This window comes from Myotis lucifugus, unplaced genomic scaffold (genome assembly GCF_000147115.1).
Source record: "Myotis lucifugus unplaced genomic scaffold, Myoluc2.0 scaffold_21, whole genome shotgun sequence".
NCBI lineage: Eukaryota > Metazoa > Chordata > Mammalia > Chiroptera > Vespertilionidae > Myotis > Myotis lucifugus.
This window is the reverse complement of record NW_005871069.1, coordinates 7,285,885-7,305,517: the sequence shown is the minus strand read 5'-3', so window position 1 is coordinate 7,305,517 and position 19,633 is coordinate 7,285,885. Positions and strand designations below refer to the sequence as shown.

The 19,633-nt window shown below is 42.3% G+C and overlaps 1 protein-coding gene across 2 annotated transcripts in view; it reads left to right on the top strand.

The window, feature by feature from the left end:
- Positions 1-19,633, top strand: part of LIMS1 (LIM zinc finger domain containing 1) — a 133,046-nt gene that overhangs the window by 24,629 nt on the left and 88,784 nt on the right. The window lies entirely within an intron of this gene.

The window sequence follows — 19,633 nt, the reverse complement described above, 5'->3', positions numbered from 1 at the left end:
TTAGAAGTGTGTACTGAGCACTGGAAACAATTCATATACACCCCAGTGTGTGGGTCACAAACATCTGGAGTGCCACTGCTGAACATCCCCATAAAGAACCATTACTCTTGGCTTGTCTTGTGACAGGGCACCTGCTACCTGAGAGATTCCTATTCGAGCTTGGCTTTGATTTTTGCAAGTTTCTTCCTAGAGCAGACTGAAATTTCTAGCACATCCATTTTTATAAAATATATGTATATAAATAGAATATAGTTATTAACTTTTATTTGGCACAGCTTTTCAAGTAATTTTACAAGCATATTGAATAGGCCTAATTATTTTAAAACACTTAGGAGAGAGAATAAATCCTTGAGGTATTCCAGGGCCCACTGGAATAACTCAAAAGTTATTTCGTGGTTTAAAAAAGTCTCTTAAAATTTAAGCTTTGGGAAGGTTGTCAGACAAATTTACCCAAAAGATTATATCATAAACTTTTTGTAAATCTAGCTAAAACAAACACATTTTATGGTAATAACTCTACTAGTAAAAGATATTAATTAAACTTAAACTAGTTTTAATATCAAATATTTTGTTCAGACCACAGGATTCTGTTTAATCTATATTTATATGTATAAAAGCCTAAGCGAACTTTCTACTGTTCGACTGGTAGCTATGATGCGCACTGACCACCAGGGGCCAGACGCTCAATGCACAGGATTGGAAACATGGAACAGACTGATAAATCTCAGAGGGAAGGGGGGAGCGGGGAGGGTGAGAAGAGATTAACCAAAGATCTTATATGCATACTAGAGGCCCAGTGGGGTCCCTCAGCCTGGCCTGCGGGAGATCGGGCTGAAACTGGCAGTCTGACATCCTCCTAGGGGTCCCGGATTGCGCGAGGGCACATGCCAGGCTGAGGGACCCCACCGGTGCATGAATGCATGCATCAGGCCTCTAGTAGGTATATATCTTTTTAGGCCAATAAAACATCACACCCTTGAAATGCCATCTGGAGACAGAAAACACACCACTTTATAATACACAGATAAATATGGATCACATAGAGACCATACACAAGAAGACTAAGCACATAAAGACCATACACATTATCCGAATTACTAATTTTTGTAGAGAAGACTCAAGATTGTTTTCATTTGCTTTTGATGACTTTTGTGAAGGCTAGAAAAAGGGAGGGAAGTTCCTAAATACCAAGCAGGGAAGACTTGTTGAGATTTTCAAGGGTGTCAAGGGCTGTGAATGAGCTGTGAAAATAAAGTCTATGCTCCAGTCGGAATGAAGCAACAGGAGAGAGCCTGGGCAGGGCTGCATAAGCTCCCTAGAAATGATATAGAAAAGAAGTGAGTCTGGATGGGGCTGCTTTGGCTCACTGAAAAGTCAGAAACCCCCGTGACATAAGATGTCACATGACAAGAGTGGGGTTGTCACAATCTTTGTAATAAATGCTAAATATAAGGAGAAGGTTTACTTCATGTCCTGAAGGTGGCCTTACCAATGCCCGGGACCTTGGGTAGATGCCTTGGGAATGGATGTCTCATACTCAACTCAGTGCCATCAAATGAGCAGGAGAGAAGGGGTCTCTTCACACGTCAGGGGTGATCAGGTCCTGATTCAACAGACCCCATCACCCAGGTGTCACTTGGGGATGGTGTGTGGGCGGGTGACTCCATGTCCATAAGGCAGGCTTGCCTTGCATCTCAGCATTGACTAGACACGTTTTGATGAAGGATTTACTGACATCTGACAGGTAGGTTTTCCCCATACTGACAAGGGCAAGAGGGAGTGCAGTGAAAACAACTCGGGCTCCCAGGGTCATCAAATAATGTCCCCAGATAGAAATCAGGTCGGGGAAGGAGGACTGGAGCCAGACTGGACTCTTTCTATAAACACTTAAGACTTTTATAAATTTTTACAACCTTCATAACTTTCTATAAGAGTTTCTATAATTTTACCTATTCAGAAATAACATCATTAGCATAATTCAATTTTAATTCTTGTCCTGCAAAGATGTATCTCTATGTTTTAGGCCTACAATTTCTTTCTAATTTAATTTGAACTTTTAATTCTTAGGAACTTCAATTTCCAATGATAACCAAAAAGTAAATAGCCAGCATTCCTTAGATTGACTTTTATGAACACATTTTAAACACACACTCACTTTCAAGAAACACACCTTTGCCCTGCTGGCATGGCTTAGTGGTTGAATGTCGACCTATGAACCAGGAGGTCATGGACATGCCGGGGTTGTGGGTTTGATCCCCAGTGTGGGGCGTGCAGGAGGCAACCAATCAATGATTCTCTCTCAGCATTGATGTTTCTATCTCTCTCCCTCTCTCTTCCTCTCCGAAATCAATAAAAATATATTTAAAAAACCACAACACCTTCAATAAAGCACAAGACATTACATCAACAGTTCCAAATCCACTTTATAGACTTTCTGCAATAAAAAGCCAAAAGCAGGTGAACTTAAGACTGGTCTAGCAATCAACATTTCAGTATTTCATATTATTTCAAAATATTTTGATATTTAATAACTCTAAAATTCACTAATTTAAAAAGGAATGGCTGAAATAAGTTAAATGGATCTGCGTTTTCCCCCATTTGATAAGAGTCACCAGAGATTTGCATTTTAAAAAGATGGCCCAGATAAGAGTTCTCGATGAAGATCTGGAATTTGACTTTGATTTCCTAAAGCCAATTATCTAAAAGCTTCCTGAGATGAATAGGGGAGGTTTGGGGAAGGTAAAAGGAATTGGTGGGTTTTGAATTGTTTCTGGAGCCACACCTCTGGTCCTGTGAAGACTTCATTTGTAAAACAAGGACAGTCATTTTCAATAACTCAGGGACTGGGTTGCCACCCGAATGTTGGCACTGGACTGACAAATCTATTCACCCATTTTTGGAATGTTTCTTTCCATTTGGGTACATTTTTCTAGCTTACAGAAAGTACATAGCTTAGGGTCACCTGAGAGTCATAAAGGTTTGGGTGTATGGGACTGCATTGGGAGTGGTAAACTGGTCTAGTTGTAAGATAGTATTAAAATTAATGGTGCCATTAACTGGTCAAACCTCTCCATTGCCCACTTTATATCAGAACCAGGCTGTGTTATAAAAGAATAGCCTTTTTCTTGAGGGACTCAGGGTCAAATTTCTCCCAGTTGGCAAGTATGTATTCCATATACATACTTGCCAACTGGGACAGGTTGAAGCAGTGTGGACTGGGCTGTTTTGGGCAATTCTGAGTAGAATGGGTAACCTGTTAAGCCTCTCTGAGGCTCTCATGGAAGTTAATAATGAAGAAATGATAGTTAGCAAACATTCAGTCATCTCAAGATTAGTTTTCTCTTGGGACGTTCCTTTTTGTTAATCCTCACCTGAGGATATTTTCTGTTTATTTTTTAGAGAGAGTGAAATGGAGGGGGAGAGAAACTTCAATGTGAGAGAGACACATGGATTGGTTACCTCCCGTACACACCCCTACCGGGACCAGAGATCAAGCCTACAACCGAGGTACATGCCCTTGACCAGAATGGAACCCGAAACCCTTCAGTCCGCAAGCCAACCCTCTATCTTAGTGGTTCTCAACCTTGGCTGCACATTAGAATCACCTGGGAATATTTTTAAAATCCTGATTTCTGGGCCTCATTCTTCGGAAGTTCTGTTTCTTTGTTATAGGGTGGGGCCACAACATTAGTAACAAAGAAACAGAATTTCCGGAGGATGAGGCCCAGAAATCAGGATTTTAAAAAGATTCCCAGGTGATTCTAATGTGCAGCCAAGGTTGAGAACCACTGCTCTATCTGTTGTAGGTGGTGGAAATGGCACCATTTGTCTGACTGGTGGGGTTCAGCAACCTCGGTACTTGGGTTCTGGCTAGGAAAGAATTCAGAGCAAGACCCAAACTGTAAGAGAACATTTATTTGGTAAATTACAGAAGTAGAAGAAGTAATTCCTAGAAGAAATGGTCTTGGAAAATAAGTTATAAAGGTAAAGGAAGGGCCTTTGGAGTGGGGAAGCTAATGGTAATGTGCCTGAGGGAGAGGGGGGGCGAGGTAGAGGAGAAAAGAAAAGGCACCAGCGAGCCCCCTGGGTCCTCCATTCTAAGGGTTTTAAGGGTGGAGATTTTAGGGGAGGTCCCTGGGGAAGGTCTCAATAGAATATTCAGCAGTTTTTCAGGTGTGTCCATTCAGGGTTGAGGTCTCTGCTGATTGATTGGCGGTTACCAGGGCAGGGGAACATTTATTCAATACAGCTGGTCCTGAGGTCAGCCTTGCTGGTTGTGTTGCTTATATGGGCCTGAGCTGAAATACAACTAAGGCCTAGATCAGTGATGGCGAACCTTTTGAGCTCGGCGTGTCAGCATTTTAACTGAACTCTGGTGCCGTGTCACATATAGAATTTTTTTGATATTTGCAACCATAGTAAAACAAAGTTTTATATTTTTGATATTTATTTTATATATTTAAATGCCATTTAACAAAGAAAAATCAACCAAAAAAATGAGTTCGCGTGTCACCTCTGACACGCTTGTCATAGGTTCGCCATCACTGGCCTAGATGTTATCTATAGGGAGGAAAATTCACCATGGGTGCTAGGTCCCATCCTACAATTCATTGTCCATTGCTAGGCACATGGGGCTTTCTATCCTGGTGACCTGTATCTGGCCCATCGTCTTTGCTGTGCTCCTAACTGCCTACAGCATATCCACTGAGCCAAACCAGCTAGGGCAGATGGTTCCTTTTAAAAATCATTATTTTCCCTTTTGGTTTAGTATCTGGTTCATTTAGTTCTAAATATATATATATATATATTACCCTTCTGGAAAAAGCATATGTGGATGTCACTGATTAAAAAAATATACACAACCTCACCATATCAAGTGAATTGGGGCAGATTTGATTAGCAAATATATATACTTGAGGCCCGGTGCATGAATCATTCTTGCACATTGAAAGTAAATGAATTAGAAGGTGGCCAGGGGGCGGGACTGAGCAAGACCAGCTGGACACGCCCTGGAGCCAACCTCCTGCAGTCCCTCTCCAGCCACACCTGGGGTGGTGCCAGGGCTCGAAGGGCATCTGTGGAGTGAGCGGGGTCCCTCTGGCAGAAGGGGTCCCTCCGCCTGGCCTGTGGGGATCAGGCCGAAACCGGCAGTACTACATCCCCCAAGAGGTTCCGGAGTGTGAGAGGGCACTCTACAAAGTTGCTGTCACTCGGCAGCTCCTGCATTGAGCGTCTGCCCCCTGGTGGTCCGTATGCATCACACCTAATGGCTGATTGGCCAGTTGGCTGATTGCTTAGACTTTTATATATATAGAAGATATATTCCTATAACATTCCTAGTTGGAAGGGAAACAGGTTCTGATTTGAAAACAGGTGTTGATTAGCTATCTCTGCCATTTGCACAGAAGCTTTACTCTGAAGGAGAAGGCAATTTGTTGGGTGTGGATAAAAACAGATAAAGTAGACCCAGTGGCCTTAAATGCTTTCTTTTATGATAATTTCAACTTCTCCCAAACTATCATTGAGAAGGAGAAACACTCTTGGAGGATGTTAGGGTTGCCAAAGGAGGAATGCACAAGGCCAAAAGGGAAAAAGAATTAGGAATTTATTAGGTCATCTGGAAACCAAATGGGTTGAGCCCCAAAATGGCATAAACACCCAGGGACAGGGAGTCAAGAGATCTTAAAGGACTCTAGGCCGGCTTTTACTGGGCGGAGAATTCTCTGGGCAGGTTCTGAGGGGAAAGATAATGGTCTTAGCAAGTGAATTGTGGTCTTAGCAAATGCTAAGCAAAAGGGAATGTCTCTTGTGAAGTGGTCTAAAGGTCAGTTCCCAGGGGAGAGGGGTGTCCATTCAATTATTCGATCAGACCTAACAGAGGAACCCTAAGCTTGTTTCTGTGTTTTTTGTTTGTTTGTGTTTTAAAAAAATATTTTATTGATTTTTTTACAGAGAGGAAGGGAGAGAGATAGTTAGAAACATCGATCAGCTGCCTCCTGCACACCCCCTACTGGGGATGTGCCCGCAACCAAGGTACATGCCCTTGGCCGGAATCGAACCCGGGGCCATTCAGTCCGCAGGCCAACGCTCTATCCACTGAGCCAAACCGGTTAGAGCTGTTTCTGCTTTTTGTTGTTGTTGTTTTTCCTTTTTACGTCCCATTTTGGTTTTCATTAATTCTTTTTAAAGTGACCTGGCCTTGTACAATAGAAACGGACCCCTCTATAGTTTCCTAGCAGACCCCATTTAGCAATTCTCTTGCCTTGGTCCCAGAAACCAGTAGTTGTATTAATTGGAATAAGTCAGAATAGCCAGTACTATATTCTTTAACAGTACTATATTCTTTAAATAAAATTCCTTTGCAAACCTATCTGTGTCCAGGAGGAAAGAATGTATACAATCGCTGTTCTCCTCTTGCCTTAAACCAGCCTTTCTGGTTTATGTAATTGACTTTTGCTCCTCCCAGGAACTTCTAATTTGCAGTCAAGATAAGCTTCCCACTCACTCAGTTTTCACTCTAAAGCCTCTTTTTAAATTTTGTATGCAAAAGAATTAATTTAGGCATCAACAGAGCTACATTTTTGCCATCTTAAGTTGATATCACTTCTAGTTAACACTCCTGTAAGTCAGGAGTGTTAATGGGGGTTTGGAGTTTCTGGTCTTGGAGGCATAATTTCCCATGTTGATTTTAGTTTTGTTTTTAGGTTTGCAGAGTCTAAATAAGCCTCCAACTATGCTGTGTACTGGGTTAAACCGTGCTGCCTGTGTGCCGAGCTCCAGGTCATAATCAAACCTTTCCACATCTCTTGGCTTTCCCTCCCCTTCCAAAGATTCTCTCAGTTGCCTAAGAATGTTTGAGATGCGAGCCAAGGGGAGTAAGCACCCCCTCATCCTCAGAGCCTAAGGAACCTAGGCTCATATTCATGCGGTATAAGATTTTGTTCAGACCCCCAGAGAGCAACTTCAATTGAAAAGCCCAAGTCAAGAATCAGCCATCCATTTCCCTCTCTGTCCTGAGTTAGCCTGTTTTGTTCTTTTGTTTTTGTTTTTATAATCTTAACCTTTAGCTCTACCATTTTGAGGATTTTTTTAAAAACAGATCAAAGAAAGCCAGCCTGAATTCAACTTCAGACATGAGGGAAGGAAAAAAAGGGAAGAAAAGAATTGTAATGGGACAAACAATGTGTCCATGCTGCCTGTCACTACTTGAGCCAATTGAGCAGAGACAGGGTTGAAATGTGTATGAGCGTTTATTCCAATACTGCTGGCAATATGGGAGAACAGCAGGGCATCCACAAAAATATGCTCTGCATATCACCACCATAAGCCAGCTGCTTATATTGGGTAAAAAGGACAAAGATTACATGGGGAAATAGCCAAAGGGTATGCCAAATGGGCAGTTCACAGATAAGGAGAGGGCTGGGGATCTTCAAAGGGTTAGTGATATGCAAAGGCTGGGGTCTTCAAAGGGCTGGCAGTTTTGGTTTCTGACTCTGGTTTCTGCCACAGGTTGTTAATCTTTCCATGATAATAGGCAGCTCCAAATGGGGAGGATAGGCTGCATTTCCAGGTGAGCTCCCAGGTCCCACAGGCAATAGCCAGCAGGTTAGAATGTGCCTTCTTTAATCAGAATAAAACCATCACGGTTAACAGAGCATGATTAATATTTCTTAAAATTCTAGCTGGTTCCCCAACATTCTATTTCTGCCCCTATTAGAATTTCCTTTCAGCCAGAAGGCAAGGACCTCTCTCTCCGTGGGAACTGGTAACCTGACAGGGGAGAACCATGGGGAAGGGCCATCTGTGATTTTAACCACTCCTGGATGCATGGATATTGTCTTGCAGTTGGCGGGGTGCCTGTACAAACTTCCCTGGTCCATGACTGACTTATCCTGGTCACTGGAATCTTTAAAAGCAGTCCCCTAATGGCTCTTAAGTGCTCCTCTCATACTGCAGAGTACAGCAATCCCCTGAGAGAGAAAACTCGTTAGCCAAAGGAAAAGATGCAAGGAGGAAAGAACACACAATCAGTCAGGTCCTTCGAGCCAAGGCAGCTAGAATGACTGGCTTACCAGTAACGAAGCAGTCTGAGTCACAGTACCATAATGTTGGCCAACAGCGAAACGGCACCAATTGTTATGGAGCTTGGAGAGAGAATATCAAGGGTAATGCGCCTGAGGGGAGGGGTTGGGGGGACGGGGACAAAGAGGGGGAAGGGAAGGGCACAGGCATGCTTCAGGGTTACCATTTGGGGTTCACATCTGGGTTGCCAGAGAATGTTATCAGAAAGGGGACCTGGCTCTTAGTGGGTCTGCTTCAGGTCAGCCGGTAGTGTGTGGATTCTTTGTGCAGGAAAAATTTCACAAGTTCAGGTGAACTTCAGAGGACGTTTATTAAAGCTGAGGGAATGAGCCTAGGCTGGTCTGCTTTGGTTCACTAAGAAGTCAGAGAAAAGGGGGCCTTGGGGACAGGTTCAGGGGGTTGGCCTGGGATGAATTGCCACTGCCCATTGCTGCCCTGGTTGTAAGCCTCATGGGGTCCCTTAGAGTTTTTTGTTTTTGTTTCTTTTTAAATCACCACTCCTGGCCATTTTATTTATTTATTTTTCAAATATATTTTTATAGATTTCAGAGAGGAAGGGAAAGGGATAGAGAGATTGAAATATCAGTGATGAGAGAGAATCATTGATCAGCTGCCTCCTGCTTGCCCCCTACTGGGGATGGAGCCCACAACCTGGGCATGTGCCCTTGAGTGGAATTGAACCTGGGCCCCACAGGACACCTACTACACAAGGCCACTCTTCCAGACTAGGAGATATAGCCATCTACGTAATGCATAGAAATAAACACAGGGAGGCAGCTAAAATGAAGAGGTAAAGAAACATGTCCCAAATGAAAGAATAAGACAAAACTCCAGAAAAAAAAAAAACACTAAACAAAATGGAGGCAAGTAATCTACCAGATGTAAAGTTCAAAACACTGGTTGTAAGGATGTTTAATGAACTTAGGGGAAGAATAGATTATCTGAGGACTTTGAAAAAGAGATAGGAAACATTAAAAAGGAGATAGAAAACATAAGAAATAACCAGTCAGAAATGGAGAATACAATAACTGAAATTAAGAATACATTAAATGGACTCAGCAACAGATTAGATGAAGCAGAGGATTGAATCCGCAATTTGGAATCAAGGTAGTGGAAAACACCCATTGGAACAGCAAAAGGAAAAAAAAGAATTTTTTAAAAATGAGGATAGTTTAAGGGACCTAAGGGACAACATCAAGCATAGGAACATTGTCATCCTAGGGGTACCAGAAGAGGAGGAAAGAGCAAGGAATCAAAAACCTATTTGAGGAAATAATGACCGAAAACTTCCCTAACTTGGTAAAGGAAATAGACATTCAAATCCAGGAAGTGTAGATTCCCAAACAAAATGAATGCAAAGATGCCCACACCAAGACACATCATAATTAAAATGCCAAAGATTGAAGACAGAGTCTTAAAAGCAACAAGAGAAAAGCGGTTCGTTACATACAACAGAACTCCCATAAGACTGTCAGCCAATTTTTCAAAAGAATCTTTGCAGAACAAAAGAGATTGGCATGAAATATTTTAAGTGGTGAAAAGAAAGGACCTACAACCAAGATTAATCTACCCAGCAAGGTTTTCATTTAGAATTGAAGGAGGAATAAAGGGCTTCCCAGACAAGAAAAGTTGAAGGATTTCATCACCATCAAACCAGCATTACAGGAAATGTTAGAGTCTTCTTTAAGAAGAAAGAAGAGAAATAAAAAATATGAATAAAAATATTGCAAAGAAAAAAATTCTCACAGACAAAGGGTCACAAGATAAAAACAGTGGATAAACCAACACTTTAGCAAGTGCAAAGGTTAAAAGGCAAACTGGGATGATCATGTAATTACAACAGTAAATTAAAGGATACACACAAACACAACACAAAAAAGAAGTAAAAGGTAATGTCAAAAACATAAATGAGGAGAGGGTGAGTAAAAATGGTAGTGATTTTAGAATGTGTTTGAACTTGAGCAAACTTCAACTTAAAATAGACTGCTATAAAAATAGCTTGTTATTGCCCTAACCGGTTTGGCTCAGTGGATAGAGTGTTGGCCTGTGGACTGAAGGGTCCCAGGTTCGATTCCGGTCAAGGGCATGTACCGTGGTTGCGGGCACATCCCCAGTAGGGGGTGTGCAGGAGGCAGCTGATTGATGTTTCTCTCTCATCAATGTTTCTAACTCTTTATCCCTCTCCCTTCCTGTCTGTAAAAAATCAATAAAATATATATATATTTTTAAAAATAGCTTGTTATATATGAAGCACATGGTAGCTACAAGCCAAAAAGTTATGAGACAACAATATAGAGAAAGGAATCCAACCACAGCACTAAAAAGTCATCAACATATAAGGAAAGATAGCAACAGAATAAGAAAGGAACAGAGAACTACAAAAAAGATTAGAAAACAATAAAATGTCAGTAACTACATACCTATCAATCACCGTAAATGTAAAAATAGATTAAATGCTCCAATCAAAAGAGGAGTGGACAAAGACAGTGTGGTACATAAATACAATGGAATGTTCCATAAAAGAATGATCTTACTATTTGTGACAACATAGATGGACCTAGTGGGAAATATGCTAAATCAAATAAGTCAGTCAGATAAAGACAATACCATATGATTTCACTTATATGTGGAATCTGAAAAATAATTAATGAACAAACAACACAGAAACAGATTCATAGATATAAAAAACAAATTGGGGGTTGCAAGACTGGGTGAAAAAGGTGAAGGAATTAAGAAGTACAAATTGGCAATTGCAAAATAGTCATGGGGATGTACAGCATAGGGAATAGAGTCTCTAATATTTTAGCAACTATGTATGGTGTCAGGTGTGAGCAAGACCTATTGGGAGACCATTTCATAAGTTATATAAATGTCTAATTGTTATGCTATACACCTGAAACTAATATTGAATGTCAACTGTAATTGAAAAGAATTTATTTAAAAAGAGGAAAATGTGGGGCATTCCTTTTTGTAAGTACCATTTCTTTCATGTCTAAAGTGCCACCTTTGTAAAACATAAAATAATAAAGAAATCATTGTTTTCAAAAGGACCTAGAGTATATATGCTGGATCAAATCTTTCCCCATGTATTAGTCATTTAAATGAAATATTGAAAGATGGCAATTTTGGCTAAAAGGCCTCTATTGTAGTTTTAAAAGCTGAGTTACATATTATGCTGTATAAGGAAGTGAGTAATTCAAAGTTCTCTAGTCGCTCTAAAGGGATATTAGTCACGGTCTCATCAGATTTTCTTGGGATGAGTCTTTTCCAGTTTATCATCTGTGGTGTCATTTGGCTCGAGATTCCCATATCTGGAGTGGATAGTCTGCCTGGCCTAATTTGGCCATGTGCCCAACCTTGGCTGGTGGAAGTTAGGGCTTCCTTATTCAGTCTCACCAAAGGAGGATACATGTGTTAGTACTAGAAGAGAGGGTATCAGTGCCAAACAATATATGCTAGTATAAGGGCTTTATCTAATTTGTGGTTCATTCCTTTTAAAAACAAAGGTAATTGAAGTCCCATTAATCATAGCACCCAGTGCCCAATCAAGTATGCAAAGACACCTAAGATGGATTCCTTTTAAACAATTTCCAGTATGTAGTTTTTTACTGGTGGTAAAAAGAGAGAGACATAGACAAACAAAGACGTTCTGCAATCTGATAATGAATAGAGATGAAGTAGGACTTCAGAAAATGTAGTGATCAGTATGAGGTAGAGAACACTTTATTAGTTTGAAAAACATGGAAGGGGTATTTTAGTTCACATAATAAATTGTATTTCTATTATTATTTTTGTTAATCCTCGCTTGAGGATATTTTTTCCATTGTTTTTTTTTTTTAGAGAAGAGTGGAATGTGAGAGAGACACATCAATTGGTTGCTTCCTAAATGCACCCTCACTGGGGCCAGGGATCGAACCTGCAGCCCAGGTACATGCCCTTGACCGGGAATCAAACCTTGTCCCTTAAGTGCTTGGGCCAACACCAATAACCACTGAGCCACACTGGCCAGGGTATATATAGTATTTTAAGAAACACATCTTCACACTAAAAACTGTATCTAAGCTACTGACCCTAGGAGGTACTGGATTGACATAGTTTTGATGTAATTCACTATCTTGTAATTCTGCAACTTAACTATAAACACCAAAAAAGTTTCCTCAAAAACACTTCAATGTACATGCCCATAAAAGTTAATGTCTACTTTTGAGACATAGAGATAGAGGTCTCATTCATCTGAGACCTCTATGTCATGGCCATATCTAAGTACAAAATAAGCCAAGTTTAACCAGATGGATCCTGAAGAAGGTACCAAAGCACCAGAAATCACTGCTTGTGCTGATCAGCTGTTAAAGGGAAAACCATGAAAAGACTGAGCCTCATCCTTCCACGAGAGAATAGGCTACTATTCTTACTGTGAAGCTCCATGCTGTCCCAGACACAAATTGTAAGGTCCAAGTTTTCCTGTTACTGCTCAGATTCAGCCTGTCTCAGTGCAAGTAAATTCCTTCTGAGGGAGAGAAGTATATTCCTCTGGGTTCACTGTTCTTTAAAAGAGTGTTTTTAAGTTTTGGTTCTCTTAAAAACCATTGCTTCATGACTGAAGCAAATGGCCATATTAACTATTTTATAAATTTAGAGAGCCAGTTGAGGACAGCAGCTGCTATTTGGCAGGATTAAATGGGGATCATGATAAAAGAGGCTTTGCTAACAATGGAATCTGTGTTAAGCTTTCTCTGAGGCGAGCCTCAGGATCACAGAAGCCCAAAATGGCAGAGTTGGAAGAGACTTTAGAGGACTAGCCAGTCCCCTCTTTCATAAAAACAATAACAGTTTGCACCAATTTTGTGGTATTTTCTCTGCACAGAAAGAAGAACCACTCATTTTGTAAACTTCATTGATCAGTGTGATACACTGCAAAGGAACAGGAAATTCCAAATTGCAGGCAGGTGCAGACCCAATGCAGCCTTTCCTGAATCTCTGGGGGTCTGGCTTCAGGCCGTGCATCACAAGTGCTGCTGGACCCCAGTGGATGTGTAAATGGAGGAATCATGGGCCAAATTATTTTCAACATAAATATACAGAATTACAGAAGTCTCTAGAATGTGAGGAAACCTGAGACTGCTCACCCTCCATATGAAGAGCTTTGAATGATAGAGACGGACATTTGTATAGAGTTTCATGATTTACAAAGGACTTTTCTCCTATGCCATTTTTAAAAAAATATATTTTATTGATTTTTTACAGAGAAGAAGGGAGAGGGATAGAGAGTTAGAAACATCGATGAGAGAGAAACATCTATCAGCTGCCTCCCGCATACCTCCTACTGGGGATGTGCCCGCAACCAAGGTACATGCCCTTGACCAGAATCGAACCCGGGACCCTTCAGTCCGCAGGCCGACACTCTATTCACTGAGCCAAACCAGTTAGGGCTCTCCTGTGCCATTTTATTTAATCCCCACAATTCAGATGAACATACTGAGACAGAAAATACTTGTCTAGTCACATAGCTGATTAGTAAAGTGGCAGAACTGAAATTAGGACCTGGATACCGGAATTTCAAATCCCACACATTTCCTGTGGTATTGCCTCTGGGTAATCCATTCAGTAGGGCAGAATAAAAATTTTGACCTGTTTATTCTGAAACCATGGAAACTGAGGAAAGGAGAAGGGAAGGGAGGAGGGGTGAGGTCAAGTCAGGAGGAATGACAGCTCTTGTCAGGGTCAGATGGTTATGGAAATCCTATACAGGTGGGGTGATAAATGCAAGTTATTCATACATAATGCTTGCCATTGGGGCTAGAGTACATTTTTTATTCATCACCTGATCATTTTGTCAAGTGTTCCATATAAAAGGCTTCTTAGTTTCTGGATGCCTCAGGGTAATTTGTCACCCACAGTACTCAATGTCCACTGCCATTGCAGCCCAGAGCAGTGTGCTGGACTGTAAAACCCAGAGCCCAGTTGGCAGCCAGCTTGACCAGTTATGTATATGACAACTTGAGGAGGCTGTCAGATACTCTAGTAATCAGGGGAGGGGAATAATTTAGTTAAGGGTACACAAACTGTTGTTGAGTAGCTCCTGCCTGTAGGGAGGGACCAGCAGCCTCAGCATTGTACAGATTGTTGTAAATGCAGAATCTTGGGCCCTACCTCATACCTACTAAATCTGAATCTACATTTTAATGAGATCCCCAGGAGAATTTGTGTGCATATTAAAGTTTGAGAAGTTCTAGTATACTGAGCATTGTTGATTGCTTATCAGTATCCATTTCCCTTGCTTTTCTTAATACAAAATGCAGGTGTGTTTGTTCTTTCCCCCTAGTTATTTCCCCCTCATCTCTTGACAGCTATGTTAACCCATCCTTTGTCTAAGCTAGTCAGAGAATGGTGACTTGATGGTTCAGTGGTAGTCATGTGGCGCAGGTTGCCTCAGTCATCAGGGAAGACTTATTCTTTGTTTTGGGTAAGCATTTTCTCGCATATCCAGCAAGGGAGGGGAGAAAATGAAGCATCCTCCTCCTTCTCCTCCTCCTCCTCCTCCTCCTATATAATAAAAGGCTAATATGCAAATTGTCCCCTTGACCAGGAATTCGACTGGGAGTTTGATCAGGGGGCGGGGCCAGCCGGCCAACCGTCCACGACCCCTCCCCTGGCCAGCCCCGCCTAATCGGCCCCTATCAGGACGGGCCAGCTGGACCCCACCTGTGCACAAATTCATGCACCGGGCTCTAGTCATCATCATAATGAATCTTCAAATAATGAAAATGTAGCCCTATTTTCACTGACAGCCATCTAGTGACCATGAAAAAATCAGTCTTGATATGAATCTGACGCAAGTTGTCAGAGCAGAAAGATGGAAGGAACTTGAATTCTTAATTTTGGCATTGAGCTGCTGATCTATCCTCTGCTTGGATCGCCTCCAGTCTCTGATCTTCCAGTTATGTGTGATACATTTTATCACCAGTTTTTAGTTTGGGAGTTTTTTATTACTTGAAGCTAGAAAGCATCCTAATATATTCAAACATGGACACAGATGCTGATTCTCCGGTAAAATATCTTTTTCAGATGGCTATAGATTTTTCTCCTGGTCTTTTGAATAATGTTTTTATCCTGTGGTGATCATTGAGTTGTTCAGGTGAAGGTTGATGTAGGAAGAGGAAAGCTATAAGAGAAGTAAGAATGGCCAGGCTGTCCTAAGAGAAGGTAAATTTGCATTCACTACGAAATATTGTGTGCTAGATAGTAAGCCCACTGAGCAGAGTGCTGAGCCATGCTTTGCCCCTAATTTGGTGTTTGGACCTCAGTTTCCCATTTATAAAATGAAAAGAATAATAATGGAAGTGGAAATTTAAAAACTTGACTTTTCTTTCTAGTTTATGTCTTATTTCTAATTGTTTTTGTTTTTTCCTTATTGTGGAAAATGTAAGTAATGTAAAATTTACCATTTAACTATTTGTAAGTGTATAGTTTACATTAACTTTACATTAACAATGTGTGTAACCATCACCACTCTTTCCAGGACTTTTTTTTTTTATCATCGCAAAGAAATGTTGTCCCCATTAAACAATAACTCTTCAGTCTCACCCCTCCCAGCCCCCAGGAATCTCTATTCCACTTTCTCTTTATGAATTTAACTGCTCTAGGGATCTCATACAAATGGAATCATACAATATTTGTACTTTTTGTGACTGGCTTATTTCCCTTAGCATAATGTTCTCAAAATTCATCACGATGTAACATATGTCAGAATTGTATTCCTTTTATAGCTGAACTAGAGGCCCGGTGCATGGATTCATGCACTGGATGGAAACCGGCAGTCCAACGCCACCTGCCACTCCTGCCTGCCGCTCCTGCTCATCCTGGCCCCACTGCGACTGCCGCTGTCACTCAGTAGGCTCGCTGCTGCTCCCTGTGGTCTCCAGGCTGCATTAGCCAGCCTTGAGCCCTGTGTCTGGCACTTGTAGGTCAGCTGAGCAGTGCTCCCGCTGTGGGAGCACACTGACCACCAGGGGGGCAGCTCCTGCATTGAGCATCTGCCCCCTGGTGGTCAGTGCATGTCATAGTGACAGGTCAAATGGTCGCTTAGGGATATATATATATATATATATATAGACTAGAATCTCAATGCACGAAATTCATGCAAGGGGCTTGGCCCTCGCAGCCCCTTCAGCCTTGGCCGGCCCTCACAGCCTCAGCCGGCCTTCGCAGCCCTGGCTTCGTCCAGAAGGTCAACTGGACAGTTGTCTGGAATGTCATCCAGATGGTCATTCGGCTGTTTGGTCTAATTAGCATATTAGCTCTTTATTATATAGGATAATATTCCATTGTATGTATGGACCACATTTTGTTTATCTTCTTACCTGTTGAAGGACACTTGGGTTATTTCCACCTTTTGACTCTTGCGAGTAATGCTGCTGTGAACATTGGTGTACAAACATCTGTTTTGTGTCCCCACTTTTAATTCTTTTGAGTATATACCTAGGAGTAGAATTGCTGGATCATAATTTTTGAGGAACTGCCAACATTTTAAAAACTTGACTCTTAAAAAAAAAATGAGTGGTTGCTCTTTGCTTCTGGACTTCTTTGGGGCCAGCAGCATCTGACCTGGGGCCCAGGGACACGGGCTTAGCTGACTACCATGGGCTCTGTGTCAAACCAAGATGCCAAGCTGCCAGAGATTGTGGCCCAGGTGGCAGAGGAGCTTCAGCTGCTGCTTGGTGCCAGCATATGTAAGGGTTCAATGTGTGTGTGAGTTCTGCTTCCTGTTCATGGCTGCCCTCACCGTGTTCTCGCTCCATCCACTGGTGGGTGTCTTTTTGCACCAGAGTAAGCTGCACCAGGGGAGCTTCTGGAGCCTGCAGGGTGATGAAGCAGTGGAGTTCACCTTTAAGAAGTCTGCCAAGGGCCTAGAATCTATCTGAGTTACTGGCCCTGGTGTGGTATTCTTATTGGAAGTGAGAGAGGCGGCCAAAAGGGAAGAACATGGAGAAGTGCCAGCCGAAGGGAGACAGGAGCTGCAACTGTGGAGGTCTAGACCATCATGCCAAGGAATGCAAGCAGCCACTTCAGCCCAAGAAGTGCCATTTCTGTCAGAGCATCAGCCATATGGTGGCCTTGTGTCCACTGAAGGCCCCGCAGGTCCTAGCTCACAGGGAAAGCCAGCCTACTTTCAGGAGGAAGAAGAGATCCATAACCCTGCCCTGTTCCCAGATGCCCAGAATTGAGCCACCGTCGGTGGGTGGGGGGCTATGCTTTTGTGATCTGGAAGTTTCAAGGAGCAGGCATCAATTGGCACAATGGAGAAAGTCAGGGACACAAGGTGGATAGGGGGCAGTTGGCACTGCCATGTATCTCAGGCCAAGTTCCATAGCATCACTCCCTCTTCTCTCTTGGCAGAGGGTGAGAGGGGAGGCAAAATAACTCCACGTTCTATGCACATGCATGTGAGGGCTTTCGGGGAAATCCCTCCCTACATGCCTTATCTGAGTCTCTACCCCCGGGATCTCTAGCTTTTGAAAATGGCCTGGATAGGGAAGCTGTTTTTCTTTTTTATTTATTAATTTACTTATTTTTAATCCTCACCGGGAATATTTTTTCCATTGCTTTTTAGAGGGAGTAAAAGGGAGGAAGGGAGGGAAGGCGAGGGGGTGGAGGGAGAAGAGAACCATCAATGAGAGAGGCACATCAATTGGTTGTCTCCCACATGTGCCCTGACTGGGGCTAGGGATTGAATCTGCAACCCAGGTAGGCTGCTTTGACCGGGAATCGAACCCACCCCCCTCAGTGAATGGGCCAACACCCCAACCACTGAGCACACCAGCCAGGAGAAGAAGCTAATTTCTTTTTAAAGAAGGAAGTGTAATAATATTTTCCCTGCCAGAGTGAAAAGATTGGCATGAGACCAGATTGATGAACCCAACCCACAAATAACTACATTCTGCGGGAGGGAATCTCTCAGGGGTACAATAGGCTTTTTATACATCTTGTCTCCTCATAAACTACTCTTGGGATAAGATGCTGAGAATTGTCCCAAGCAATGGGTTGTGACCATAGGCAAAAGGGGTCATTGGGGGAACAGCTGCAGTTCTGCCGCTCCTAAGCTCACTCCCCCCACATTTCTGGGCCAATACAATTTTATTTATTTGGTCCCTTGGATAACTGTACCTTGGGTCCTACTTTCAGCAGGATGCTAACTGTACTATCTGTGTGTGAAGGACAAATCTTGGCATTTTAATTTTTTGTGTGTAACATTCTGGTTTTGTATTTTTGTGTATTTTAATGTAAGGCTCTCACTCCTGCATTGTGTTCCTAGGTGCATGAGCAATCTCAGGGTTGAGTGGCAGCAACTTCAGGTCTGCACAGCAGGAATGCTTTTTGTTGTTTTATCATCAGGGAGAACAATGGTTTGGAGTGTATAGCGCCTATTGAATACCTCATTTTGCCACTTAGAGCTGGCTCTTTTGTCATAGTATCCTCTTGAAACCCTTCCATCCAGACTAGATTTAACTGGGTGGCCCCATTAGTTGATCTCTTTCTACTAGAAGATTGGAGATGGATCTGAACAGGACTAGGTGGTTGGTGCAGAGGTTAGGAGAAACTGGGCTAGGTTAAAGGCGCAGAGGGGAAGCCAAGGTTAGGTGAGGTTGTCTATATATGTATAACCAGGGATTCCTGTTCTTGACCAGTAATCCCTTTGCATACCAGATTCATCTCTCACTGGGTTTGGGTAGGCATACTATGCACAACAAGGTGTATGTACAACAAGGTGTATGTGTGTGTGTTTGTAAAAAATGATGAGTTGGGAAATATGGATTTTAAGAATGATACCTCTATACCCAGGTTGGACAGTTATCAGGAAAGAGTGAACGTTCAGAGACCAGTTAGAAGGCTGTTGCATTAATCCAAGTGAGAGGTGATAGTGCCAGAAGTAGGTGCTGGCCACAGGAATAGGAAGAATTGAATAGACTTGATATTTAAATGTATGAGGATGTTTCAGGAGCTGCAGGTGATTCCCATGTTTCTGGCTTTGGCCACTGGGTGGATGGTGGTACTTTGTGTGGAGAAGAGCTCGTGTCAGGAGGGAAATAGGGTTGTCATGTAGTTCTGAAGTGTTGAGTTGGCATGCCTAAGCAGACCATGTTTAACTTAAAACTTAGGTATGAGCAACTGTTCCCCAATAAATTACTTCTGGGATTCCAACTCTGCTATTAGGGCCCTCATACTCCAACATAGCTTGTTCCTCTCCTGTTGTGTCCGTGGGCTACTAGAGTCTTTCTACAATATTTCCATGGGAATTTTGGCATGGCAGAATTCTGCTCTCATACTTTGGAAAGGTTTTGGTCAGAGTGGATATTAAGAATTATACCTTGCTCAAACTCCAAGACTACCAGAGTTAGGAGCATTTAGGACCAAATGCTGCTCTTTCTTAGGTATTATTATGGTTAGAGCAGGCTACTAGAGGCCCGGTGCACGAATTTGTGCACGGGTGGGGTCCCTCTGGGTAGCTTGCAGGGATTGGGCCGAAACCCGCAGTCCAATCAATGCTGCCTGC